The following is an 11,421-nucleotide window of genomic DNA, read 5'->3' as shown; positions in this document are numbered from 1 at the left end:
TCTAAGTACACAGCAGTGAACACATACCTCTTAGTGTAATTGGGAAAGTTAAGTTGGGTAATACATATAGACAATAACATTTTTGAGTTCTAAGCAAATGTTAGCTATCATTATTGCTTAGTAATTACAATTGAAAGTATTTTAATTTTGTTATAACTCTTTTACAACTTTCATTATATATTGGGGAAACTCAGACGTGCTGAATTATTAACACACATATTATACACATTATTAAGATTTTAAACCTAAAAAGCATTTTTAAATTGAAGTTAAGCATATCTGTTTTAACTACATTTTTCTTTTTTTCCCTCTGAGGACATTAAATTCTCAGAATCCCTTCTCATTTTTCTTTCCTATTTCAAAAGACTCACTTCAACAGTCCTCCAAGCAAAGACTTAGTACACCCTTTAAATTACATGATTATACTATGCACAGTCTCATTTATTACCTGCTATGCAGTTAATAGGATTATTTTGCCCTGAACCATCTTTTAATATATTTGGAGGTGATTTTCTAATGCAAATAATTTAATTTTATATCTATACTATAGGGAAATTATTTTAGTTTGCAGCGATGTGAAATGCAAACTGTGGAAAGTACTAGTGAGAAATTCTGAATAATTATTTTGTTTTAGATTTTAAAAACAAACATTTGCTCTATTCTTTACTAAAAAATACATAGCATGCAAATACCTGCAATTCAAAATTATTAATATGGTCTCTAAATATGAACTTACATTTTTAAACAATATGCAACATTTTCATATAAAGGCTAGGTTAAAATATTCTGAGATTTTTGTCATGTGCTGCCAGTCCAAGATTCCAATAAAACAAAGATGTTGGGTATATTTCTTAGATTAGGGTCCTCTGACACTTGTAAAACAAAGAACATACTGTCTTTAATGATGAAATCTTTATTAGGATGTAAACTTGTGAATTTTATTGACTGCATAGTTCATAGCACATACATTGTTCCTGTCTTGACATTCACTTATTAATTATTATTTCATATTATACACTAATATGTACATCCATTGTCATAGGACTATAAGAACTTATTTTAACATATGATAAAGTAGTACAGATTACTATGACACTTTTAGTAACTAATGTAACTTCTAATATTATTCTGAGGTCCATCTCTATTTACAATTCAAATGACCTGTGTTAATTTGTCTAAACAAAATAATACTTGCAACATAGAGAGTATGCAAACAATGGAAACCAGTCTTTTTTTTCATGAGCATTATCATTATTTATTGTCAGGAATGCAATAGATTTCAAGATGTTATGATCAATCTGGAGAATTGTAGTAAGAATCTGAAGTTGTGTCTGAGCATCAAAGTAAAGGTGTCAATTGGTAATGTTTGTTTAAAAAGTAATAAATTTAAAGGAGATTAGTAATATCTATGCTGTGTATTAATCATGCCCAGTAAAGTCACTTTCTCACACCAAATTTTTCTCATTTTCAATTCCTCTTTGGCTTATTATTTCTTTATTAGTCTTTATTTCAATTATGTATTATTCTTTATTTCTTTATTATTCTTTATTAGGAAGCTGCAAGAAATAGAATCAAAGAATAGTGTAGGGCAAAATATAACAATAAAAATCATTTAATTTGATTGGATTATATGACTGGCATTCTCAGTGTTACACGTATGTTCATGTTCAGAAATAGGTAGACATGGGGCTCTCAAACTTATCTAAGAGTAATCTCTTTTTTGGCTCTGTGTTGCCTTCCTTCTTTTTTTTTTTTTTTTTTTTTTTTTTTTTTTTTTTGAGATGGAGTCTTGCTCTGCCACCCAGACTGGAGTGCAGTGGCGCAATCTCACCTCACTGCAACCTCCGCCTCCTGGGTTCCAGCAATTCCCTGCTTCAGCCTGCTGAGTAGCTGGGATTACAGGCACCCACCACCACACCTAGATACTTTTTGTATTTTCACTAGAGATGCGGTTTCACCATCTCGACCAGGCTGGTCTTGAACTCCTGACCTTGTGATCCACCTGCCTCGACCTCCCAAAGTGCTGGGATTACAGGTGTGAGCCACTGCGTCAGGCTGTGTTGCCTTCATTTCAATGCATTATCTGCCTTGGTGTTGGCAAATGTGATTACCAAAATTTTCAAGTTTTGTATTATCAGTTTATAAAAGCCAGCAGAAAGGAGTGTCTTTACTCAAAACTATGGAAGAAATTATGCTGTACTCTCATCCCTATAGTGAAAAGGGGTAATTAGATTCAAAAGAACAGCTTGGACTAATGGTAAGAAGGAAATGGACCATCAAAGGAAATGTAGCCTGTGTAACGGAATGAATGTTTAGGTCCTCCCCAAATTCATATGTTGAAATCCTAAGACCAATGTGATGGTGTTAGGAGGTGGGACCTTTGGAAGTTGATTAGGTCATGAAGGCAGAATCCTCATGAGTGTGATGCGTGCCCTTATTTAAAAAAAAAAAAAAAAAAAAAAAAAAAAAAAAAAAAAAAAAAAAACCTAAAGATGGACATCTGTGAACCAGAAAGCTGGATCTGCATAAACAGAGATAAATTCATGTATATGGAGAAGACAATTGAATATCGTCAAGATGTCTTTCACTAAAATGATCTGCAAATTCAAAGTCATTTCTGTCAAAATCCCAGCTGTCATTTATAAAAATGTACAGCTATAAAGCTGTATACACTGATACTTAAAGGTATATGAAGACATGAGGATGCAGTATAGCAAAAATAATTTTGAAAAAGAAGTAGAAAATTGAAGGACTGAAACTATCTAATTTCAAAATTTGTTATAAAGTCATAGCAATTAAGAGTACACTGGTAGAAGGATAGATATGTAGATCAATGGAAATAAACTGAGAGTTTACAGATAAATTTTTACATCATGGTAAATAGATTTTATACAAAGATGTCAAGAAAATTTAATGGGATTAGAAAACTCTTTAGCAAATGGCAGTCTGTCAGACAGCCACAGGCAAAACAATTTTGACCTTTACTTTAGATCATACACATATATGTAATGGCTAAAACTATACACAAGAATAATGATTCATACAAAATTAAAATGTAAATTGAATTCCACCAAAATTAAAAATATTTATAATTCAAACAACATCATTAAAAAATGAAATGACAGGCCATAGATTGAAGGGAAATAATTACAGATTCTATATCTGAGAAAAGGCTTATTATCTGAATATGCAAAATTTTAAAACTCATAAAATATTTTTACAACTCCCATTTTCTTAAATGTGAAAAAAGTTTTAGTAGACATCTTAATAAAGATTATATAAAAATAACAAACAAGTACATGAAAACTGGCTCAGTAACATTAGGAAAATAAAAATTGAAACCACCATCTGATACTACTAGACACCTACTAGAGATTGATTATATTATAAAGACAGACAATGCAAAATATTTCTGAGTATTTAGATCAATGAAAACCACCATACATTTCTTGTAGGAATGTGAAGTAACAGTGACACTTTGGGAAATATTTTGGCAGTTTCTTTAAAAATAAAATATAAGAAACAGAAAACCAAATACCACACGTTCTCACTTATACGTGGGAACTAAGTGATAAGAATTTGTGAATACAAAGATGGGGACAACACATATGGGGCCTATCAGAGGCTGGAATGTGGGAGAAGGGAGAGAATCAGGTAAAATAACTCATTGGTACTTGGCTTACTACCTGGGTGCTAAAATCATCTCACAACAAACCTCATGACACAAGTTTACCTATATGACAAACCTGCATAAGTACTTACCCCTGAACTTAAATGTAAAACTGAAACAACAACAACAATGACAAAAACCTAAGTCCAAGTAGAAAATCAAAGTACAATAACATCATGCAACTACAATTACTGATAAAATGCAAAAGGAGAAAATATTGACCATTGAATGGGCCAAGGAGTAAATGAAACTCCTTCTGGTGAGAATGTAAATTGTTGCAATCATTTAGAAAACTGTTTCCACTTTTAGGTGTGTACCAAATAGCAAAGATTACATCTATACACATGGGAAAGATATGTAACAGAAAGTTTATGACAGCACAACTCATTGTACTTAAACATCAGAAAGAACCAGAATGTTTAACAATCATGTAATAAATTAATTTTCATGTTCATTGAATGGACCACTGTAAAACAACTGGAATGGAAAATCTACAAATAAGCTTGAGAATATGGATAAATCTTACAAACATAATGTTGAGCAAAACACAATGATATATAAAGAAAGAATATACAACGAACAAAGGACAAATATATATGATTTGCTTTAATGCGACCTCCAGAGCAAATGCCAGAGAAAAGGCAAGTAGGCAAGGCAAAAAAAAAACTATTTACAAACCAATGTGAGGGAGGTGCGAGGTTCACCGGCCTCCGGCGGTGGAGGCCGACAAAGTCGCTCCGGCGTTCTCGGGCGAGGTTCCTAGGTCCGCACAGGAGGAGGGGCCGAGGAAGTTCGCTCCGGCCTTCTCTGACGAGGTTCCCGGGTCCCGCGCAAGAGGAGGTGCCGAGGAAGTTTGCACAAGTGTTCTCCGAGGAGGTTCCTGGGTCCCGCGTAGGAGGAGGGGCCAAGGAAGTTTGCACCGCGAGCCCAGTGGGAGCGGCTTTTATGTCCTGGGCCCGGGAGTGGGAGGGCAGTGGGCGGGACATAGGCGGGTCGGGGGCGGGTCGGTAGGCGTGGCTAGGTGGGTTCCGGTTTTTCTCCGTCGGAGGTCGGGTTGCGCCTGCGCAGTCCACCCGTGTCTTTCCCGGGCGTGGGAAAGTTGACGGTGAAGAACCGGGAACTGCGCCATCTTGCCTCCGTTTGTCCAAATAATATATATTTGTGTAAATATGTATATAGTTTGTATATTTCATGCAATTAATGTCAAATTCCATTAATCTCATGTAACATGAAAGTTTTTCTTGATTTGATTTGTTCTTATTTCTATTTGTTCTCTTTCATTTACTTCTCTTTTTTTGCCTTTCTCCTTCTTTCTTTTTCTCTTTAATAAGTCCATCTATCCATTTCTTATTCCTGGAAATATTAAATGAAAATCTCCCTATTTATTATACATATCCAATTTATTGTGTACAACAAACTTAGTTTCTTCAAACAGGTCATTTTAAAAAGTGATAGACTATTTTAACAGAAGTTCCAGGTGAGCAGAAAAAATAAGCAGGGTAGACAGAGTTCCACATACTACCAAGCTAACCCCTCTCAACATAGTTCCCACAAATACTAGCATCTTGCATTGGTGTGCTATATAGTTTGGAAATTTGTCCCCACCCAAATCTCATGTTAAAATGTAATCCTCAGTGTTGGAGGGAGGACCTGGTGGGAGGTGTGTTTGTCATGGGGGAAGATCCCTCATGAATGGTTTGGGCCAACTTCTTGGTGATAAGTGAGTTCTTGCTCTGAGCTCCCACAAAATCTGGTTGTTTGAAAATATGTGAGAAATCTCCTCTTCAGTCTCTCACTTGTTCCTGCTTTCTATGTATGACATGCCTGTTCCTGCTTCACCTTCTGCCATGATTGAAAGCTCCTTTGCTGGGCATGGTGGTTCACACCTGTAATCCCAGCACTTCGAGAGGTTGAAGCTGGCAGATGGTTTGAGTCCAGAGTCCAGGAGCTCAAGAGCAGCCTGTGCAACATGATGAGACCCCCTGTCTCTTAAAAAAAAAAAAAAAAAAAAAAAAAAATTAACTGAGTATGGTGGCACATGCCTATAGTCTCAGCTATCTGGGAGGTTGAGTCAGGAGGATCACCTGATCCCAGGAGGCTGTGGCTGCATTAAACCATGATTGTGCCATGCCACTCTAGCCTGGATGACAAAATGAGACCCTGTCTCATAATAATAATAATAATAATAATAATAATAAATGAAAAGAAAGAAAGCTCTCTGTTTCCTGAAACTTCACCAATGCCAGAATGCTTTCCAGAAAGCTAGCAGAACTCTGAGCCAATTAAACTATTTTCTTTATAAATTACCCAGTATCAGGTGTTTCTTTATAGCAATACAAGAATGGGCTAATACAGTGTGGTATACTTATTTTAGCTGATGAAACAATATTGATACATTATTACTAACCGAAGTGCATAGTTTACTTTGGAGATGTTTGTGTATATTAGTATTCACTGGTTGGTTTGTACAACAATATGGGTTTTGATAAATACATAGTGTCAAGTATGAACCATTACAGAGCCATTCAGAATAGTTGCCTGCCCTGACTCCTGAAAATCCCTGTACTCTACCTATTTATTTCTTCCTCCTTCCCTCTGAATTATTCGCAACCACTGATCTTTTTACTACTTCTATAATTTTGCCTTTTCCAGAATGTTATGCAGTTGGAATCACACTGACTGACTGAAATAAATCACAGACTGACTTATTTCACTTATCTATAACAATTAAAATATCCTCTATCTTTGGTCATGGCTTGATAGCTCACTACTCTTCAGCACTGAATAACATGCCACTGCATGGATATACCACTATTTGTCCACCATCTTTTCATGTTTCGAAAGTCATCTTGGTGGCTTCAAATTTTTGGTGATTATGAATAAAGCTGCTCTAAACAGTCATGTGCAGATTTTTGTGTGAACATATGTTTTCAACTCACTTGCATGAATAACGAGGAGTACTATTGCTGGATCATAGGACAAAATTATGTTTAGCTTTGTGGCATTTTTTGGTATAAAATTGATAATTTCTTTCACACTGCCTTACCAGTTTTCATACCTACACCTCTGTCATCCTCTCCAGCTTTGGGGTTGTCAATGTTTTGGATTTTAGCCATTTCTAGTACGTGTGTGATGATATCTCATTGTGACTGTAACTCCTAATGACATGATGCATAAAGAATGTGAACTCATCTATTTAGCTGCTGCATACTGTTCCATGCTACAAAAATACCATAATTTTCTGATTAAAGTATATTAGCTACTGTTTTATTCACTATTGTAAATAATATTGTAAGAAACATATTTAACATGTATGCCTCACACTTACATAAATACTTAGGACAGATTCTTAGAACTAAGATCGGATGGCCAAAAGTATGCAAATTTAAACATTGACAGTTAATATCAAATTGATTTTCAAAAACTCTGTGACAATTTATTCTTCTTTACTTTTGTTTATTGTGTCCTAAATATTTTTCTTCTCTTTTACTAAAAAAAGGTACTGTCATTTTCCTAACTTTTGTTAGCATTTTAATACAATAGTAACAAGGGAAGGGATACATAGATAAACATTTGCTGAGTAACTGCCTATCTCAGATCCTTGAGAAAAGGCTTTCTTTCATTTGTCTGGAGATATCATTCCAGCTTTTAAATTCGATTGCTCTTACCATGGGCATATAGTTCAGTGATCTGAGCCACAATCTACCTAATCTGTTCTTGGTTAGGTTTTTCATGGCCATTTTTATTGAAAATACACATCAATCCTAGAATTAAAGACAAAACATTTACTGCCACGTTAAGTAATCTTAACAAACTATAGATATTCTTTATACTCTGTCCAGTATTTCAACTTTTCACAAGTATATTCATTGATACTTTTAATACCACCATTGATTTTCAAATTTTAGAAAATACAAATTCTTTTGGTAAAGAAAAATCACAGATTTTGATTTTAATTTGGAAAGTCACACTGTGGCTTTGCTTTAGTGTACTAACTTTTGGTCTCCAAGGTTAATTCTTCCTATTAAGTTATTTCTCTCTTATCTGTCTAACCTCTATATCTTTGGTCTTATGAGCATCCATAACTCCTGCCTATTTGTCTAATTAAATGGATGATTAATCCCTTTTCCAAGTCATTAATAAACTCTAATATTGACTGCATCCAGAAAAGATTAGTAGTGTCCTTGCCGGGCGCTACCTCTGTGAAAAGAAAGAGGCTGTAACTCCTGATCTCCAACCTCTCCTCCTTTCTGATCTTCCTTTTCCTCATTACTAACCTCTCCCTCTCAGCTATGTTTTTTTTTTTTTCATTATCAAAAAGAATTTCATGCCCTGAGAGGTTTGTGTGTCTATAGAACTTTTCTTTAGAAATCAGTTCAAACCACTTACCTGTCATCTTTTCGGTTAATTCTCATAGTTCACTGTAATGTCTCCAAGAAGCAAGTTCTATACTGATAGTCCCATTTTGCATTGAATCTAAAGAATAAAGAGACCAAGTACACTTTTAAGGACACATCACAAGAGATAAATCGAATTAGGAATAAACTTAAATTTTTCAATTGATTCTTCAACAGTTATTTACTGTGTCTCTTTTATAAGGGCTCAAGTATAACAGAAAGCAACCCTCTTACCTCTTCCCTAATAAAATGTATGATGTTTCAGTAAGCACAGAAAGAGACATAAGATATTACTAGCACTGCTGTATTATTAAAATAATAGGAAAATATATTTTATATGCTTCCACTTTTATTTCCATGTTTAATCAGTAATTAAATACTGTATGTGCAGAATTCACTAGTTTCACATTTCCCCTTATTTTGCCAAAACTTTGTTGGGAAATTCTGTCAAGCCTGAAATAAAAAATAAATCTGCAATGTTACTTGTTAGCTGTTGAATCACTACCAATACTTGGTAAATTTAAAAGCAGTTTTTCCCAAAAGTTTCATTCTAGAAACAAAAATTATGTTTTACTTGCAATAATTTAGAGTAAATAAAATATTTTCATATGTATTCTCTTAATCTGAGCACCTGTTTGAAATTCATATAATCATTCACATTTTATAAATGAGGAAACTGGGGTCAGATAGTTTAAAGAATTTTAAAGAGTTAAGCATGTCTTAATCCTTAAATAAAAGAACTAAAATCAAAATCCAGATGTTCTTGCTCCAAGTCAGTAACATTGGCATGTTCATCGGAATAATACTTACTAAGGTTTTACCATATGCCAGGAACTATTTTAACCGTTTTATGTGTATTGTCTCATTTAATAATTAAAAGCACTAAATAAAATAACTATTAGTAATATTCTAGGCTTACAACTGAAAAATTGTAGGTATTAATTCCATGGCTAGTTGAGTTAAGATGGGTATACAATCCACATGTCTGCACCCCATACAATTCCATATTAATTCCATAGCTAGTTGAGATAATTCTGTACTAATTTCATAGCTAGTTGAGAGTTAAGATGGGTATCCAATTCACATGTCTGCTCCATAGCTAGTTAATTCCATACTAATTCCAAAGCTAGCTGAGGGTTAAAATGGGTATACAATTCACATGTCATCCCATAGCATGACGTTCACTTTCTGTCACTTCCTGACACCAATTAAATCAAAAAGGATCAAGAATTTAATGTCTATTTTATTAAATTAAGGCCAAAATAGAGCAGCTGCTTTTCACTTTTCATAAACCCTCCTGTATATTCTATACCTTATAAGTCAGGGGGGTGACCTTATTGCCTGATTTACCAAGGTGTGGTCTGCAGAGCAGTAGCAATAAGTTCACTTAAGAGATTATGGGAAAGGTAACACCTCAGGCCTTGCCTGCCAGGCCTATTGCATCACAGTTGTCATTTGAATAATACTCCCAAGGTGATTTTATGTGGATGTTAAAACTTAGAAAGTATTGCCTTAGTGTACCAGCAATGACCAAAAACAATTTTGAAAATTACAGATATAGTGAAGAATATTTTTAATTTACTTATTTTCGATTAGGTTTGTGGCTATTTAGAAATATAAAATATCTTTGCTCATCATATCTTTGAACTTCGTACTGTTCCATGGTTTTATATATTTGAAAGAAATTTGAGAAAACTAATCTTACATTAGGCTGTGTTGATTCTACTTTTTCTTTTGTCTTCTAGATTTCACTATAAAGTCCCATTCAGATTTAATATATTGTTAACAGAAATATTTTGTATATATCAGCAAATTGTGCTACCTTGTTGAGAAACAGCAAGGCAGATATTAGCTTAGTAAACTTGAAGCACTAATTAGAAACTTGTTTCCTAGGGAACATCTAAAATCATATGCTAGAAAATCATGAGAGATAATACATATAAACCAAAATCTTTTCTTTTCTTTTCTTTTTTTGAGACAGAATCTTGCTCTGTTGTCCAGGCTGGAGTGCAGTGGCGCCATCTCCGCTCACTGCAAGCTCCACCTCCCGGGTTCACGCCATTCTCCTGCCTCAGCCTCTCGAGTAGCTGGGATTACAGGTGCCCGCCACCACGTCTAATTTTTTTTTTTTTTTTTTTTTGTATTTTTAGTGGAGACGGGGTTTCACCCTGTTAACCAGGATGGTCTCAATCTCCTGACCTCGTGATCCACCCACCTCAGCCTCCCAAAGTGCTGAGATTACCGAGTGAGCCACCGCGCCCGGCCGAGTCAAACTATTTATTTGAATATTACTGTATAGTCATACAGTATCAGTATAGTCATATTTTTTTACTCACCTTAACTTTGTGTTCTAAGTTAACATGGTCAGAGGAAATCTTTTCTAAAAATGTGATTTGCATCTGTTTAGAAAAAATAAAGAAGTCTCACATATACTTTTATATCATTGTAAAGCTTGGAGATCTAAAGAAAAAAAAAGTTCTTTAAAATGAGAGAAAAAAGTTGAACATTTCAGTCCAGTTGAATACAAAATATTTCTGCAATCCACTCAACTACGGAGGCTATGAATGTATGTTACATTTCTAAATGTGAGGAGATTTATACATAGAATCTTTAATTTTTTGTTTTGTGTCATTTGGAAGGGTTACAGAATTTAAGAGAGTTTTTATCACCTGTTAAAGTAAGACTAGTGTTCTGTCTACATTTTTACCCTCAGGCAACAAGTTGACAAATGGACATGAATCTCACCTCTGAGAGTTTCATAAGCTGGTATTGTCCTGACATTGCAAAGTGTTTACCACAAAAATCCTGTACATCCATCACCCAGGGCCAGCGTTTGCCTGATTCTAATTCCACTGACATTGAAATCTAAAGCTCTCTGTGAGTCATTTATCACACTTATTAAAATGTTCCATTGTGAATTGGAATAGCAATTCACTATTATTTCAGAGTGCTGCCCAAGGGGCATTCTATGCAGCAAATCTTAATGCTTTATTGAAATAGTAGTTTGGTTTTAATAAATGATTCTTTGCAAAGGTATCTTGCTTTCATTATGAAAGGTGATGTTGGCTTTCTAAATCTGGTATCCGTGCCTAAGATTATGTAGATATCTCTGTTTAATATTGCATTTTCCTGCCCTAAATAGTCCATCCCTAATATTTTAACAAGGATATATCAATTGGATTAATTAGGCTATTGTTTAAGGGGTATCTTTGAAATTCTCTTTGAAGTGGAGTCAATTTACCAACATATATTGAATAACTTTGAAATAACAGATATATTTCATAGGAATAAAAATACATTTTTTTCATGAGAAAGGAGGCATTTTCACAATAGATAGAGCAGAACATTTTTGAA

At 34.4% G+C, this 11,421-nt stretch overlaps 1 long non-coding RNA gene across 1 annotated transcript; it reads left to right on the top strand.

The window, feature by feature from the left end:
- Window positions 1-2,506: 2,506 nt before the first annotated feature.
- Window positions 2,507-11,099, top strand: LOC115892620. Its single transcript, XR_004052479.1, has 3 exons — window positions 2,507-2,685; window positions 3,456-3,654; window positions 10,781-11,099. It is a non-coding gene; the product is annotated as an uncharacterized LOC115892620 (long non-coding RNA).
- The last annotated feature ends 322 nt before the right edge of the window (window positions 11,100-11,421 follow it).

Source organism: Rhinopithecus roxellana, chromosome 2 (genome assembly GCF_007565055.1).
Source record: "Rhinopithecus roxellana isolate Shanxi Qingling chromosome 2, ASM756505v1, whole genome shotgun sequence".
Lineage (NCBI taxonomy): Eukaryota > Metazoa > Chordata > Mammalia > Primates > Cercopithecidae > Rhinopithecus > Rhinopithecus roxellana.
Note: the sequence above shows the minus strand (reverse complement) of the source record. Positions and strands in the feature narration are given on the sequence as shown.